This window comes from Bos indicus x Bos taurus, chromosome 12 (assembly GCF_003369695.1).
Source record: "Bos indicus x Bos taurus breed Angus x Brahman F1 hybrid chromosome 12, Bos_hybrid_MaternalHap_v2.0, whole genome shotgun sequence".
Lineage (NCBI taxonomy): Eukaryota > Metazoa > Chordata > Mammalia > Artiodactyla > Bovidae > Bos > Bos indicus x Bos taurus.
Genome location: NC_040087.1, coordinates 33,840,522 through 33,858,415, shown reverse-complemented (window position 1 = coordinate 33,858,415; position 17,894 = coordinate 33,840,522). Strand labels below are relative to the sequence as shown.

The window sequence follows — 17,894 nt, the reverse complement described above, 5'->3', positions numbered from 1 at the left end:
ACTCACACTGTGCTTAGTGCTGGAGATCCCACAATGCCTCCCATCCTGGAGCAGAAGACATGTAAAAACATTGTAACCATCCGGTTAGTACCTTAAAGAAGGGACAGATAATGTTTTGTGGGAATTCAGAGGACCAGCAATTCCTGCCTGGGAGCAAACAAGTGTGAGCAGAGAAGATGACAAGTAAGAAGCTTTTAAAATGACATCTGTGAGTTTGTGAGGAAGAGACACAAAAGCAACATCATAGTAGAAAAAAGACAGGAAGTACCAGGTGCGCAGGCCTGACAGGGTATGCACAGCACAGCATGTCGTTGCCAACAGGCTAATGGCGGGGAGTGGACAGAAACGGAGCTGGAGAAGCGGGTCAGAGCCAGGCCAGGAAATTAGGACTTTAGCAGAGGAAGCATACTGATATTTACAAACAGTAATTAACTAGCAAATTACTATATTAAAACCAGGTTTCTGAATATGTTCTAAGCGCAAAGCACTGTTGTACATCACTGAGCCTTGATCCAGCTGGACTCCTGGTCCACAGACCACACACCTTTATCTAACGCTTGCCTTCCCCAGGCTCCCAGCACTGTCACCATGAGTGAAAACAGGAGTAGATGAAAATGAAGTCTTTTCTTTCCAAGAAACAATCGTCCCTGTGCCTGACGCCTATCCATGAAGACAAGGATGCTCAAATACACATGTTTATATAAAACACTTTTCCTTCATATGTGTATTTAAGGGAAAGTGTTGTAAGGACTGCTGGATACATGCCTGTTTTCAGAATGGTCAAATTAGAACATATTTTAAAAACTGAATGAGTTGAATTCTTCATTTTATAGGCTGATGGAAGCAGATCCTTTAAATTAAGATCAAGTGAAATCAACTGGCCCTTTTTGTCAGACATCAAACACCCCTTTCTTAAAAAGGCCCCATTTGCTTCTTATACTACTCAAAACAAGACTGTTTGCCCCACAGGGCCCTTTCCTCACTGGAATCTCCTTAGCATTTACACATGTGCTGGACAACCTCACACTCACTTTATATTGGTCTCCAGTGGTTTCAAATAAGTGATTTCCTTTATAAACCATTAAAAACACAACATCTATATCTTCCATTACCCATAGCACCTGCTGTACAGAAAATACAAGAATGGCAAACACAGTACACAATGCCAAATACTCTATGGATTATGAACTCTTTCAATTCTTATAAAAATCTGTGAGATAGGCACCATTATTATCTTTATCTTAAAGATACATTAACAACTGAAGCACAAAGAGGCCAAGCAACTTGCCCAAGGAGCCATGGCTAAGCGGGCCTTGTGGGATTCAAGCTGAATGTGACTCTAGAGTCTGGACCTTGACAACACAGTTAGAAGGTCTCCTAAGAATTCATTCACACTCAGTACACATCTGAGCCCAGGGACTAGGGACAGGACTGACTCCTCTGTCCACTCAGCTGCTGGGGGCGGTGGAGGCGGGCAGGCAGCAAAGTGCTGGGCTCCCAGGACAGTGCCTGGCAACGCGTCCCACCGCGCACCCAACTCTGTCCTGGGCTCCAGGCCGCCCAGCTGTGCAAGGTCAATAGACCTGTGTGTGTGGCCAGCTTGAGGCCACCAACAATGACCTGCTTTCTTCTCCCGGGGCATCAGCAACGACATCACCAAAAGGCTTTTGTTTTTATAAAAATAGCTCAAAGAGACTGCAAATGGTGAATGGTGGTTATCATTATTTTCAATCTTTTATTTAAAACTATGAAGGATAAATTATAGTTAATAATATTAATAACAGCTACCATTTATTGAGCCCGTGATATACAGCAGGTACTGGACCAAGTGCTTGTTGCACTGTCTCATTTAATCTCCCCCAAGAACCCCAAGCAGGAAGAACTAGGCTCCCACTTACAGACAGAGAAGGAGGTGCAGGGGCTACACCTGCAGAGCCCCCCTTTTCCTCCCACCCCCTTCCTTTCCCTCACTCCTTTTCTATCCTCTCCTCTCTCCCCAAAATAACTTCTGATCCTGTCCATTTTTCTCTCTCTCTTTATAAACTGAAGTATACATGACACACAGTAAAATACAACTTATTTTTCAGTGTCAATTTCATTTAGAATAAGATAGCATTACGGTTACGTATTTTCTTTTAGATCTTTATCTCTTAAGATGCATAATAGCGTCTTTACAATGAAATGGTAAGGTGTCCGCTCTATATAAAAAATTTTCAATGAGGGCATAGATTAAACAAAAACAGGACACATCTGTCCCCAGGCCTCGGTGGGGACATTTCTAGCACCTGGAGGACCCAGCCCTTTGTATCTACACTTATTACCTCTCCGAAAAACCAGTAAAGTCCTGGTGAAAATTCACATTGAAGCGAGAGCTTCTGGGTGATAACATTCTTCTGGAGCATCAGATTTATCAGCAAAGCTGTCTATGCCTGAGATGCAGTTGAAATCAGAAAAGTTGTATGGGAATTCCTGGCGGTCTAGTGGTTAGCACTCTGTGCTTTTACTGCCAAGGGCCTGCGATCAGAGAACTAAGATCTCACAAGCCATGTGGCGTGGCCCCCAAAATAAAGAAAATAAAATTCTATCTTTAAAAAAAAAAAAAAGAAATGTTCTTGATCCACCCAGGTTAGACTTCACTTGGACCTCAGCAGCTAATTTCAATTTCAATTCAATTCAGCAAAAGTGATTTGCAGGAATCCTCTTTAGGAGGACAGGCATTTCTAAAACAAGGTGCTTACACGGAACACCACCTCCCATCCCTCTTGCGTCAGGCTGAGTGTGGGGGTGGCCTGGGGCAGCCCCAGAGCCGATGACCATCACACGGCCACTATTATTGATGCTGTCCTTGTTTATGCTATAAGCATGGTATAAAACTTACTTGGAAATAATCATAAATTCAGTGACATTTGACAACCTAAATAGTGTAGAAAAGCTGGCAATAATCAAGGACTTGGCATGTTCTAAAGCAGAACTGTGTTGCACTTTTTAAAATACCTTAAAACTTTCTGCAAGTGTTAAGTAGAGTAACAGATTGCTTAAAAGTCTATGGATATACTTACTTTTTTTTTTGATAAACTGAACTTTTAGATTCTATCCGATTAGATAATCAACTTCAACTCTATCACATCTAGTTAGACTCTAGAATGAAAAGTCTTTGTTAAAGAGACTGCTCTGTGCTTTGTGAGTAAGGTGGCGAGTGTTCTTGCTGTTGGAGAAAATCAGGAGCAAGTGGAGGACCTGCTGACGCAGAGCTGACCTAAGACAGAGGGTCACTTCCAGTGTGTTCTTTTTAAATACAGCAGGATTATTTAAGGCCACTGAAATTTGAAAGGCTGCAGAAAACAAATGAAGTGACCGCTGAGAAGTGCTGGAGTCAGCCCCACATGCAGCAACTCCTCCTCAGCTAATAACCAGAAGTCCACACTGGGCCTGCAGCCACGTGGGTCAAGGGGTCGCCTTTGCTGTCTTCTCCCCACAGGACTGAGGAGATGGCAGTTCTGGAGACAGTGCTGTGTCTGCAAAAAAGGATGAAAATTTCTGTAAAGGGATGTATGCTTGAGAATGGGCTTCTCCACAGGGAACTCTTATCTCAATCCTCCTCCACCCTTCCTCCCTGCCCCTCAGACGCCACGCCTGAATCCCACCTGGAGAACTCATGGGCCCGTTTCTCTGAGCCTGTGGTCTTTCACGTGATGCCAGATATGTAGCCCCTGCATTTATTCAGGTGCTGGGAGGAGGCATGAGTTAAAAGGGGTAAAGAAAGCCTTTTCTGTGGCCCAGGTCTCCGGACAACGTGAGAACACAGGGGCGATGGCAGCAAGTGCTGATTCTGGGAGAAGGAAACACACTGCTTCCTCTGATCCTGAGCAGGTACCGGGCTTGTGTGCATGATGGCTGCCCAGGGCACTCAGTCCTGGGGCATAGAGCGTGGCTTCAGGGCTCCAGACAGGCACTCAGCTGATCCACCCGAACACTGCCTCTTTCTCAATTGTGTGTGGGCAGAGCCTTGCCAACCCCAGGTCCAAGGAGAGAACATGGTGGGGCAGAAAGACCTCTGCTCTGCCCCTGCCTGGAAGGGCTCTGAAAGCGATGCTGAGCTGACATTTACCTTTGGAAGCATGTTTCCTGCCGTTGGGAAATATCTCTTTTTACCAATTTTGTTGGATATGTATATACAATGTACAGTACATGTGTAATGTATGCATATATTTACTTATACAATTATATATGTACACAGATACCAACACAAGGAATGAAGGATCACAAAAGATCAGACAACCATGACAGCACCAAACAAAACCAATAAAGCTCCAATAACTGATTCTGAAGAAATGGAGATCTATAAACTCTCTGATGAAGAATTCAGAATAATCCTTTTATAGAAATTTAGTAAACTACAAGAACACACAGACAACCAAATGAAATTTAGAAAGTAATATAAGAACAAAATGAAAAATAGAAACATCAAAATAAAACAAACAGATTCCTAGAGCTGAAGAATACAATGGCCAAACTGAAGAATTCAATGGAGAGCTGTGCAAGCAGACATGACTGAGCAGAAGAAAGAAGCAGTGATCTGGAAGGCAGGTAACGTGGACTTATGCAGTCAGAGGAGAAGAAAGAATGAAACACAAATAAGGGAGCCTGTAAGACTCATGGGACACCATCCAAAGAAACAATATTGTTACTACAGGAGTCTCAGAAGGAAAAGAGAAAGGGACAGAAAGTATATTTAAATGGCTGATACTAATGGGGGAAGGTGGTCAAAGGGTACAGAATTCCAGTTACAAGATGAGTAAGTTCTGAGGAATCTAATGAATAGATAATGACTACAGTTATAACACTATTCTGTATACTTGAAAGTTATTAAGAGAATAGTTGTTAAAAATTATCACCACATACAAGATGGCAATCATCTGTTAACTAATCTTATTGAGGTAATTATTTAAAAATATATTAAGGGGGCAACAGAGGATGAGATGGTTGGATGGCATTACAGACTCAATGAACTTGAGTTTGAGCAAACTCTGTGGAGACAGCGAAGGATGGGGAAGCCTGGAGTGCTGCAGCCCATGGGGTCTCAAGGAGTCAGACACGACTTAGTGACTGATCAACAACAACATATATCAAATCATCATGCTGTACACTTTAAACTTACAAATTTTATACATCAACTAATCTAAATAAAGCTGGGGAAAAACCTGTGTGGTAAATGAACAGAGTGACAAGGCAGCTTAGTTAGGGAGAAAACATTTGAAAGTCATTTATTTGATAAGGGGTTAATATCCAGAATGTATAAAGAATGCCTACAATTCAACAATAAAAAAAAAAAAAATAGCTTGATTTAAAAATGAGTGAAGGACTTAAATATTTCTCCAAAGAAGATAAACAAAAGCCCAAAAGCATGTAAAAAGATGCTCGAAATCACTAATCATTAGGGAAACACACATCAAAAGTACAGTGAGACCTCACGTCATACCAGTTAGAATGGCCATCATCAAAATGACAAGAAACGACAGTGTTGGTGACGATGCCAAGGAAAGGGAAACCTGTGCGCCCTTCATGAGACTGTAAAATGCTGCAGCCACTGTGAAAGTGGTGGAGATTCGTCAAAAAATTAAAAACAGAACGGCATCGGCACTCTGGGTATGTATACAAAAAAATCAAAACCAGGATCTCACAGAGGTGTTTCCACTCCCATGTACAATGCAGCTCTGTTAACAGCAGCCAAGAAGTGGAAACAACCCAAATGCCCATCGACGGATGAATGGGCAAATAAAACGGGGCACAGCCATGCGGTGGAATATTGCTCAGCCTTAAAAAAGAAGGAAATCTTGTCATATGCCACCACATGGATGTACTCTGAGGACGTATTAAGTGAAATAAGCCTATCATAAAAAGACAAATGTGGTATGATTCCACTTCTATGAAGTATTGAAGAAGTCAGACTCAGAGACAGGCAGCGGGGATGTCAGGGGCTGGGGAGAGAGGGGATGGGCTGGTTTTCTGTGGGTGTAGACTTTCAGGTTTATAGGATGGGAAGTCCCAGAGCTCTGCTGTGTCACAGTGTGTACACGGCTGACAGCACTGTGCTGCACACTTGAAGAGGCCAAGATAGTAAATTCTCACTTATATTAATATGTGTTTTTTACCACAATAAAAAAATAGAGTACCTTAATACACAGTGGTGTTGGAGAAGACTCTTGAGAGTCCCTTGGACTGCAAGGAGATCCAACCAGTCCATTCTGAAGGAGATCAGTCCTGGGTGTTCTTTGGAAGGACTGATGGTAAAGCTGAAACTCCAATACTTTGGCCACCTCATGCGAAGAGTTGACTCATTGGAAAAGACTCTGATGCTGGGAGGATTGGGGCAGGAGGAGAAGGGGACGACAGAGGATGAGATGGCTGGATGGCATCACCGACTCGATGGACATAAGTTTGAGTGAACTCCGGGAGTTGGTGATGGACAGGCAGGCCTGGTGTGCTGCCATTCATGGGGTTGCCAAGAGTCGGACATGACTGAGCAACTGAACTGAACTGAATACATACAAGTATTAAACAGGGTTATAGAAACAAAAAAATTAAATTAGACAGCAAATAATAAACAAATCATGGGTAGGCACTTCAACATGAAAAGAATTCAAGTGCAGCAGGAGTTCTGCAATTGAGAACAACTACTTGGGCTTCCCAGGCGGTGCTGGAGGTAAGGAACCCACCTGCCAATGCAGGAGACGTGGGTTCGATCCCTGGGTCAGGAAGATCCCCTGGAGGAGGAAATGGCACCTGTTCTAGTATTCTTGCCTGAAGAATCCCACGGACAGAGGACCCTGGCGGGCTACGGTCCATAGCGTTGCATAGAGTTGGACACGACTGAAGCGACTGAGCACAAACACACCCATGCACGCACTTATCAAAGCAGAGGACGCTAATGGCACACCCGTGATGAGTGGTGTGTAACAGAAGCCCATCTCCTCCTCTGCCCTCCGTAACTATCCCTGGGGTTTCCCCATGCTGACCGCTTCCCAGCATTAGCTGGGTGTCTGAAACTCTATTCAGTTCTGACACTGTCCCTTTGGAGTGAGCACAGACCTCACTGCTCACAGGCTCCGTCTCACAAGACTACACCCCACTGAGTGCAGGCTGTCACCTGTGCTTTTGTTGATAAACTGGAGGCTCCTAAACTCCCCTCCCACCCCTCAGCTTCAGTCATTGGCTAGAACAGCTCACAGAACTCAGGAACATGGCCTACTCACAGCATTCCCGCTTTATTTATAAATAATCAGAAATAGCTGGATGGACAAGAACACAGGGCAAGACACAGGGGAGGGATGCAGAGCTCTCAGCCCCACCCTCTGTGTTCACCCCTCTCCCAGCAGCCCCGCCAAACTGGAAACTCTCCAAACTCCATACCTTAGAGATTTACATGGTGGCCTCGTTACCGGGCAGGACTGATAAATCAATGGCCGTTAGTGGTTAACTCAACTCCAGTCCCTCTCTTCTCCCTGGAGGTCTGGTGTGGAGTTGATGTTCTAACCCTCAGTCAGATGGTTTCCCCTGGTGACCAGTCCCCATTCTGAGGCTCCCCAGGATACCCCAGTCACAGGTCATCTCATTAGCTACCAAAACAAACAAACAAAAACTCTACAGAGGGTTGGGTTTCAGAAGCTGTGAGCCAGGAAAGGGGGCCAGAAGAGACTGAATATATATTCATCGTGATGTCACAATGTGTCAACTGTGAGAGCATTTTTTGAAAACCCTGTGTGTTTGTGAGTGTGAGTAGAGAAAGGGGTGCAGAAGAAAGGAATAGACGAGAAAAAGGAAGGAAAGAGGGGTGAAGAAGAGAAGAGATTGCGGGGAGAAGCAAGGGCAGTTTCAGCAGGCAAACCAGAGTCAGATGTTCATAGTCAGCAATGGATTTCTTTGTATTCTTGAAGATTTTCTAATAGGCATGTAATATGACAGCCAGAGAAAAAACGGCTTTTAAAATGTGAAAGGACATCAGATTAATCCAAGGAACAGAAGGGAGCCGTGGGCGGGGGTGGCTCTGTGGTAAGGGGCACTGGCCCACGGGGGCAGCAGCTCTACAGCGAGTGTGCACGGGAGCCCAGGGCCCCAAGTGAGGGGCAACCTGAGGGGCCACGGCCACGCAGAGCAGCAGAGGCACCAAAAGTCAGGCCTCACCTGCTGCGGGTTCTCCCAGGTGCCCACAGGGACGTGGATTTCCCTTGAAAGGGTCAGGTGAGTCTTCATTTCATGTCACTCGTGCCCTCGAATGGTGGCCATGGGTCTCAGTAATGACGCTGCGATGCCACTGGTCACACCAAATAGATGCTTTCCCCTTCTCAATGCTGTGAAGTCCAGTGGAAATTTATATCAAGAGAAAGCACAAATGTACCCTTTAAATTACCATCCAAACACCAGCTCAAACACTAGCGGCCCTTGGCAGGAGGGTGAATCTTATCAGCAAAGGTGAGAAGTGTGGGTAGCACAGACAGGGAGCTCTGGGGAAAACAGAACTCTGTCCTGGACTAGACAGAGGCTTTTGAAGAGAAAGCAGGACTGGGGGATTTGAAAAATCAAAGTTCATCCCCAGCTTTGCTCCCTGCAGTTCTGCGACTCTCTCATTCTTCTCCAGGGGATGCATTCTCGGGGGCTCAGGTTTTGTAAGTGACTTTATTTATTTATTTTTGGCTGTGCTGGGTCTTGTTGCTGCACATGGGCTTTCTCTAGTTCTGGTGAGTGGGGGCTACCCTTCGTCGCGGTGCTCAGGCTTATTTTGGTGACGTCTCTTGTTGCAGAGCACAGGCTCTAGGGCAGGCAGGTTTCAGGAGCTGTGGCGCACGGGCTTAGTTGCTCCCTCTTCATGTGGGATCTTCTGGGACCAGGGATCGAGCTCATGTCCCCTGCACTGGCAAGCAGATTCTTAACCACTGGACCACCAAGGACATCCCATAAATGACTATTCGAGAGGGTTGAATAGAATCAGTCATCTCTCTGTGTGTCTCCAGCAGAACATCCTACCAGCACCACGGGAGGAATTCTACACACTGCACGTTCTCCTGGAGAGAGTTTAGAGGGAGGGCTGAGAACCTGCCGTCAGCAGCGCTTTTCCAGACACGTGAGTTGCAGAAAAGCAGAATCGTCTGAAAACGAAGTGCATGAGCTGACAGCAGGAGCAAACAGAAAGTCGCTTTTCTCTCCTTTAGAGAGCAGGTTGGTACCTTAGAGTGAACCGAGTGCAATCTTCTTAAATGTTAATGCAGTGGGGGACACACATGTCACTTAGTAAAAAGGCTTGGCCAGGAAATGGAAAGATCGTAAATCAGGAGAAATTATCTTGTCAGAGGCACAGTGCTCTGATGAGGTACTCCTAGGTTCCTTTAAATCTTTTTTTCTTTTATTATAAAAGAAAACTGCTGCCCCACTGGGAGACTCCAGTGCTAATCCGATGTTTCTCTTCATGACTGAGCCTGGTTTTGTAATATAGTTTATAAAGAGTGAAAATAAACATCTTTGGGTTCACTCAGCTATTCATCCTTCCTGAATTGCATGAAAGTCAGAAATGCTGTAATTTGCTGTCTATTCGCCAGGATCCACTGTTCTGAGCCCCTGGAGATGCAAAAACACTACAGCAATTTGCCAATTTTAAAAGAGACCTTGTGGTTAGTGATCTAGGTCCATAATCAGGTAACATGACTACCCCAAAATGAGATGGACCTCAGAAGGAAAAGTTGCTAAATGGCTGCAACAGAAATGCAAAGTCTGCGCACATTTCAGATATATCCTGAAGACAGCAGAAAGTCTGGCCCAAATGCTCTTTGAGGTCTGGTTGACTTCTCTTTTGCTAAATGAACAGTGGTGGAAAGAGGCCACGTCACAGAGAAGCAAGAGGAGCTTTGGCTTGGTGGCCAGGAGGAAACTATAAGAGAGGTTTCTTTTAAACACTTTAAACTTTTTTAAATGTTACAATTTTAGGAAAAGCCTACCTGCTTTAAGAACCAGAGTCTAGAACATTAAAATACAGGACAGACATACAGAGGAGCCAGGTTGTGGTCGTAGTACTTACGGGACTGCGTGAACACACAAACTGTGCTTGTTACCATGCAGCTTCCTGGGTCTTTCCCTGTACCAATAAATCAACATCTAGGACATGGGATTTGGTTTTTAGTCGTCACCCTACCAGAATTTTATACACTCTAAAGTTTGACAACCACCCTCTAAGAACTTCATGGAATTCCTAGTTTCTTCTCATAAGCAACTTAATATTCCAATAAGCACAAGAGTGAAACACAAACCAGATACTAAATTCCTCTCTCCTTTCTTAACTGTTACAACCTCTGCTTCCTGGGTGTTTTCTGTCATGCAGTTCTAACTCTTCCTTCTTTTCTTGGCTTCTTTAAACCATCTTCCTAACTCTTGCTAGTCTTCCCTATAAGCATGTTAATTTCTCCGGCCAATCACTCATGGTCCTTCCTGGTGGGTCATGCATCTTGTCATAGAAAAAGTTTCATGAGAGACAAAGTGATAGATTTGTTTCTCAAAGAAGCAGATTTATTTAGAGAGATACCCCTTGCACAGACTGTAGGCCATTTCAGAAAGTGAGAGGCCTCAACACTATTTTAAAACTTCTGCCTCTCATTGGCTCATCTACTTTGAAAATCTAAACCACAATCTTATCATTCAGGTAATACTGATTAGAATCATTCAATAGCAAGGAAGTAATAAAAGTCTACTGGGATTCGATGCACGATACTGGATTCTTGGGGCTAGAGCACTGGGACGACCCAGAGGGATGGTATGGGGAGGGAGGAGGGAAGAGGGTTCAGGATGGGGAACACATGTATACCGGTGGCGGATTCATTTTGATATTTGGTAAAACTAATACAATTATGTAAAGTTTAAAAATAAAATAAAATTTTTAAAAAAAATAGAAAAAAAAAAAAAAGTCTACTGGGGATGAGATAAATACATGAAACAAACACCTAATGCTTTAACTCTTCCCAGAGGGCCTAAGCATCCCCTTCCTAAAACTGCCTCCCTTCTAGGACTGCCCAGTGCCCCAAACACCACAGGACTATGATTTCCTGCTCGAGGAAAGGCACAGTCTCTAAAGAGCTCTTTAAAAAGGTCAGTATTGGAGAAGCAACTTGCAGAATAGTGGGGTAAGGGCCTTCAAAGACCTCCATAAAAACAATAAGAAATGGACAAATTTGTCCAAAACTCCCTTTTTAGAAGACTGCAAATAGAAGGTTCACAATTTCTAAAGTATTTATTCAAGGAATATGACTGAATCTCAGTAGGAGCAGTGAGCTCTGTGGTGTCTCAGCTTGTCTTGTCCCCATCCAACCTCACCTCCACGGTAGCCTTGGGAGCTAACAGCCACAGGAAAACCTAGCAGCAGAATGGTGCCATGGAAGCTCCCTGAAAGGCTCCATTCTCTGGGTTTGCATTTATTCGGTCTCATTCAAAGCAACTTTGGCAGAAGAAGCTGTATCCCCAGGGCATGTATCAAACACAAACTGTGGCAAGTGTTTAACATGGTGGCCCCTTGAGGTGGTGAAACCACTGAGATTAACAAGAAGCTGAACAAAAAAATGGAACTTCTGGGGAATGTGATGTCTACAGGGGGCTTTGTAAAGCTGTGACATGTTACGGAGAATCTAGAAGGACACACGCATGTGCAGGGCTGTGTGTTTGTCGCAGCAGAGTCCTAGAAGGTCTAATCTCTCACCTCTGGCTGACAGACTGCGTACAAGCAGGGAGAGGTGGCTGAGGTAGAGATGTAAACCATCTGCTGGAGTGCTGAAAGCATGACCCAACATACAGAGAGCTCCTTATAAAAAGCCTGGAGATATTCCTTCAATGCTTTTAAGGAATCGACAGGAATCAAGGCAAGCAAAGACTCAGCAGGACTTGCAAACTGATTGGATGGGGGTGAGGGAGGAGGTGTCAGGTCGAGGCTGGGGTGGTGATACCATTACAGAGAGAGAGGAGACAGCAGAGCTCACGCTCGTGCGGATGTAAGTTCGCTTCCGACAGCTGATGTTGAGGCTGTTGGGACATCCAGGTGGAGATGTCAATAGAGTTAGACACACGATTCTGATGGTTGGGACAGAGATGAGACTGGAGTTACAGAAGTGGAAGTTCCATCAACATCAAATCCCATTCACAAAGCAGATATGTGTGTGTGAGACCCCATTTAGACCCAGCAAGGCAGCTGCCACATGTAGGTTTAGAATGGAAAACAGGTGCAGGTCCAAACAGAGATGTTTACATAAGTGTAACTGGGTGGGAATCTGACCCATTCTTAGAATCAGAGTCTCTGGGTTTTATACTTAATTCCAATTTAACAAAATCCCCAAACTTTTTTCTCATAAATTGTGGTCAAGCTCAGCTTCCTCCCACCTTAATGTGACTTCTCCACTGGAAATCAGTCAAATCTCTTGGTTTTAGGGTGGTGTTCAAAATCATTTGAAACCTGACCGTGGCAACTCTTGAACTGACCACCAACAGGCCCTAGGTGATCAGAAATTCATCTCCAGCTAAAGAACTGTGGATTGCATTTCTTCCCATAAGAACAATAAGCCAGCAATTTCCATGAAGTCTCCAAGGAAGGAGATAGTCCTTCAATGCATTTAAGAAATCAACAGGAACCAAGCTAAGCAGAGACTCAGGACTTGGAGACTGATCAGACAGGGATGAGGGAGGAGGTGTCAGAGGGCCAGGGGTCAGGTCAGGGTTCCGGGGCCCCAGAATCCACTGTTAGGTAGACCATAGCTGCTGCACATGTTTAGAAGCACAGAGAAGGGTGCAGATTCCCTTCCTGGGCATTCCACCAACTGTAAGGTATCCTTGTGAGCAACTCCTCCATCCCCCTTGCACCAGCTCTGCGCCCCCATGGTTTCTCAAAAGCAGCCGAACTGCACGCCTCTTTATTGTACCTGGGTGCCTGGTGCTCTGTTCCCTTGTTTCCACCCACATCCTACCAGTGAATTGAAACTGTTCCCTCCTTTCTTCTTTCATCCAGCATGTTGCTAAGTTACAGAGACAATTAGGAACAGGTCTGTGAGCTCATTACAATTCCAGGCACAGTTCTTCCCCCCCACCATCCTTTCTTCTTTCTCTCTCTCTTTCTTCTTCCCTCCCTCTCCCTACTCCACCCCACCCCATATCTCTCTCTCTTTCCAAGAAGCAGGAGGAGTGGGAGAAAGATGTTTCTTAAATGGAAATCAACCAGAACCTTCAGTTTTCTGAGCAGACAACCCAAATGGTGGGCACAGTGCTGTAGACTCTTGTAAACTGCACTGATGACCCCATGTTGCTGTGGAAACCCCTGAAATCCTTCATCAGATCCCAGCCCCACTTTACAGAAAGTGTCAGGAAGTTATGTGCACTCGGGACAAGGCTGCTGGGCCAGGGAGGAGGGTGGAGCGGCCAGGAGAGGAGCAGTTAGAACTTAATAAAGCTCTAAAGCAGTGAGTAGAAGCAGTCTGTAGCCCAAGCATCAGCACTGGGCTGAATTTGGTTTTTCAAGCCAGGAAGCGACTCCCGAATTCCCAAGCAGCCTGTGCAGGAGAGACCAGAGGGAAGCAGAGTTTTAATCCACTCTGATTAATGAGTGAGCTCCCCTGATACCTGGGATATTATTCTTTGAGCAGACGACGAGAGCAGACAGGACATCATCATCCCCCTAAGGCTGGCGCCAACCTTGGCTGCTCGGTCCCAGAGGGCCAGGCGCCCTTGGCCCAGTCGGGCATATTCCACTTTGACCCTATTGCATGCTTGTGGTCTGTGGTCCGGGGCTCTCGCTGCCCAGGGAGGCAGAGCTGAGCTGGCACCCAGGCCAGGTACCCTTTGCCAGATGCCGGGAGCTGTCGCCTGTCCCCCGGGTTTCCTGCTGGGTGCCTGTCTCTGTCTTGTTCCTTGGAGGCTCTCCATCTGCTGGTGCAGAACTTGCTCGGTCCCCAGATTATTCACTGATGCCTTTCTCTCTGGATTGGAAGCACCCTGAGGCTGGAGAAACTGCCTCATCAGTCTTGGCAGCTGTGACGTTTCTTATCAAACAGATTAGTTTTCACCAAGTAGAAGCTGTAATTTTGGGTCCACCTTCATTCAGAGGCTTGGGCAATTACAATCATTAGGCATTTAGATTTATTCTCTGAAGCCCTGAGAACAAATTGTATGAAAATGTTATTCTTATAAATTAAACAGGTCTCCAGAAAATACAGCCTTTCCATACTGAGACCACTGATCAGTTAAAAAAAATTTTTTATTGATGTATAGTTAATGTACAATATTTTATGTGTCAGGTGTACCAACACAGTGGTTCACAATTTTTAAAGGCTAAGTTTTTAGTTTTAGTGCTGTTGCATTTATGTGAGAGTAATGCAAAGATCTCAGTTTTATTTCCACTTTTTTTTTTTTTTAATTCAAAGTCACTCAGCCATATCTGACTCTTTGCCATCCCATGGACTAGTCATAGCCCATCAGGCTTCTCTGTCCATGGAATTCTCCAGGCAAGAATACTGGAGTGGGTAGCCATTCCCTTTGGGGGATCTTTCTGATCCAGGGATCAAACCGGGTCTCTTGCATTACAGGCAGATTCTTTACCAGGGAAGCCTATTGCAGTTGAGCATAAACATGTCCATGGTTCTCTGAGCACCCACTATCTGGGCAAAACTCTGCCAAGATTGTTGGGCATCCCAAGGTGACTTCCCCATCAATGTAGCCACTCCCTAATAACAGCTAGTCATGCTGTTTCAATAGAACAGATCTAGCACACCACTAATCCCTGGTTTTCAAACCCCACTGAGCCCAGCACCAGGGCCTGACATCAGCTCAAACCCTGCCCTGCGGAGGGAGAGCTGCGTGTCCCAGGGGAGGAGCTCAGCCTTTCTGTATGTCTGTCCTCACCTGTCAGCTGATGCTCGTGCACGCCTTGTAAAACTGCAGGTATTTTGGATACTGCATGTGAAGCAGCTGCCACGGAGCTTGGCAGACAGCAGGTGCTCGACAAACAGCAGTGACCTTAAGATTGTTACTGTTCTAGATGCCCACCCAATAATGCACAGATGGTGGGGCTGGCTGAGGGTGCTGTGGTGGCGCTCAGTGAAGACAGATGAGCACACAACCTCTGACCCGTAAACCCCAGTGAGCACCAGCCCTGGCACAAGGCCAGGTGATCTAGGAGTGTTCATGGCCAGCAACCTGGGGTTTACCTGGGCAACGGCTGAGAAGCAGACAGAGGAAGAAGCTGGGGTGCTGTGGGGCTGTGTTAACACAGCAAACACAGCATGCTGTTTTCCAAGAATTTAGTCACAGGATGAGATTCACAGCACAATAATAATGATGTCGATTGAAACTGTCTACATACATGGATCTGCTGCTGCTGCTGCTAAGTCGCTTCAGTCGTGTCCGACTCTGTGGGACCCCATAGATGGCAGCCCACCAGGCTCCCCTGTCCCTGGGATTCTCCAGGCAAGAGTACTGGAGTGGGGTGCCATTGCCTTCTCTGATACATAGAACAACACCCTATTTTTCTTTTTCTTCCTATTTTTCAAAGAGGTATCTAAGGACATGTGCTGAGCACGCTGGAGAGGAGAGGTTGCTTACAGGATGGGAGAGAAAGGTTCATGGGCGGGGACTGGGGATAAAGTAGAACAAAAGAATAAAATAAAACAAGAGACAGGTCTTCTACAGACGATTAGTGAACTTTGTACGACTAACGCATTCCTTAACTTCATGTCCAAAAAAAAAACAACAACACAGTGGTGTCTACCTTATGGATAGATTCACTTGAAACAAGTCAAATCATCATGCCAGCCAGTACAATGGCGAGAGCATAATGGAGCACACAGAGTAACTGATATTTTCATTCATTTTTATGATCACAGTACTTAGCACAGCACCAAGGCTATAATAGGAAAAAATGAGTAAAACCAAATTTACTCCTCTTTATCTAGAACTAGGACTTTCCCTCCTTAACTTCCTGGGGGCTGGCAGATGACAGAGGGAGTGTTGGAGAACTGAAGAGGGGCGGCAAGGATGTTTCCAGGAGACACTAGGAGGGGTGCTGGAGCTGGCTATCCAGCCCTCAAGAGGCTGGTCTACTCTCTGGAGGGAGACAAGACTTAGAGACATGAGACCCGTCAATACAGCCCGCCAGAGCACAAAGCCAAGTGCAGAGCTGACCGGTGCCTTGGACCCTGAGCCCCACAGAAACCAGAAGACGACTCGGGCTCCTTGGCATGTGTTACATGGTACACAGTGCACAGTATACCAGTACGTGGTACATGGTACACGGTATATGGAAATGGTTCACGGTACATTGTACGAGCCACTTCCCAGTGTGATTGATGTTCTGTGACATCAAGGTCGTCGGCCAAGTCCCAGATCTAATTGCAAATTTGAGGGGCAGCTCCCCTCTGAGATGACATATGGCTCATCAGAGCTAATGGATCCCAGGGCCGACGGGGCTCAAATCCCCAGGTGCTGATGCACACGGCAACCCTGACTTCCCCTCCTGCCCGTCTCTGCATCTGCAGGGTGACAGTGGGCCTCTGGGGCATTTTACACAATTTGAGACAGCGAGGAGACATGCCACGGCAGTGAGGTGAGTGACTGGGGTCGAGCAGCACGTCTAATCCTTTACCTTAGTTTCTGATAAGGTACTTAATTAATCTCGTCACCGTCCATTTATCCCACAGCAGAAAGCTTTCCAATCTGCTGCAGTGCCCCAAGTTGTTTGCTCATAACAACAAAACTTACCAGGGTGAGTGACAGAATCTTATTCTAAGTGCTTGGCGTGCTGCGATTCATGGGGTCGCAAAGAGTCGGACACGACTGAGCGACTGATTTGATCTGATCAGTCAAAGGAGGGAGATGGGTAGAGGGCAGAGGTAAACTTGGTGCTAAAAGGGTTTTGGATTTAGATCCAAAACTTGAGGGTGAGGAACACAAGAAGCAAGATTTTCAGAATTCTCAATCTTCTTCAGTCTAGTGTTAATGAATATTTTAATTCAATTACTTCTATTTCTGGTGTCTTTTCTGTTTTGGAGACAGTGGTATCTATAGATCAATCCTGAAGCAAGAAAAGCTGATGGGTCTTTATCCAAACATCTTAGCATCTTCAGAGAGACGCTGGTTGGGATACAGGTTGATTTTGTGATTTATTAGAAACAGCCTGTGAACATCCCCAAGAAACACCATCCTCACCAGAGAGTCAGGAACAGGGAACAAGAGAGCACTGGCCTCCATGCCTGGTAGGAGGGACCTCCCCTCCGACCCTCAGGAGTTCCCCAGGATCAGACACCTGCAGGTCTTACTGAGTCTCAAGTCAGGATGATCGGCTAAACCTCCTAGACAAGACTCCCTGAGAATAATCAGCAACCAGGTCAGCAAAGAGAGTTCAGCCAGAGTCCTACAGATGGGAACGTCCAGACCAGGAACCCCTGCTTCTCTCTAACCCCTTCTGTATCATGAGGCCAGAGTGACCTTCTCACATCATAACTGGATCACGTCACCGCCTCCCCAACTCACCTCTTTTTAAAACCCTTCCACAGCCCCAGTGACCTTGGTATAAAGACAGAACCGCCCAGTGGGTCACAGGGCTTGGGCGGTCGGTCCTTGTCTGTACCTGCAGCCTCACATCACCCCACACAGTTTCTGCTTCTACACGTCTCACGCGTGCAGAGCACACCTGCATGCTTCCTCACGCCTCAAGATCTCTGCACACGATGTCCTCACTCTTCCATGGCCTCTACTCATCCTTCAGTTGTCCAGTAAATATCACTTCCTCCAAGAAGCCCTCCCCAGTTCTCTGGCTACATCAAACCCAATGACAGGCTCACAGCACTCAGCACCACACTCAGAGGACTTGCTAGTTGTAACTTTAC

The 17,894-nt window shown here is 45.8% G+C and overlaps 1 protein-coding gene and 1 long non-coding RNA gene across 3 annotated transcripts in view; both read right to left on the bottom strand.

The window, feature by feature from the left end:
* SPATA13 (spermatogenesis associated 13) overlaps nt 1-17,894 on the bottom strand; it is a 233,084-nt gene that overhangs the window by 153,873 nt on the left and 61,317 nt on the right. The gene's annotated exons all lie outside the window — the stretch shown is intronic.
* LOC113902381 lies at nt 6,499-8,344 on the bottom strand. Its single transcript, XR_003513805.1, has 3 exons — nt 8,182-8,344; nt 7,411-7,616; nt 6,499-6,537 (listed from the first exon to the last, which is right to left on the bottom strand). It is a non-coding gene; the product is annotated as an uncharacterized LOC113902381 (long non-coding RNA).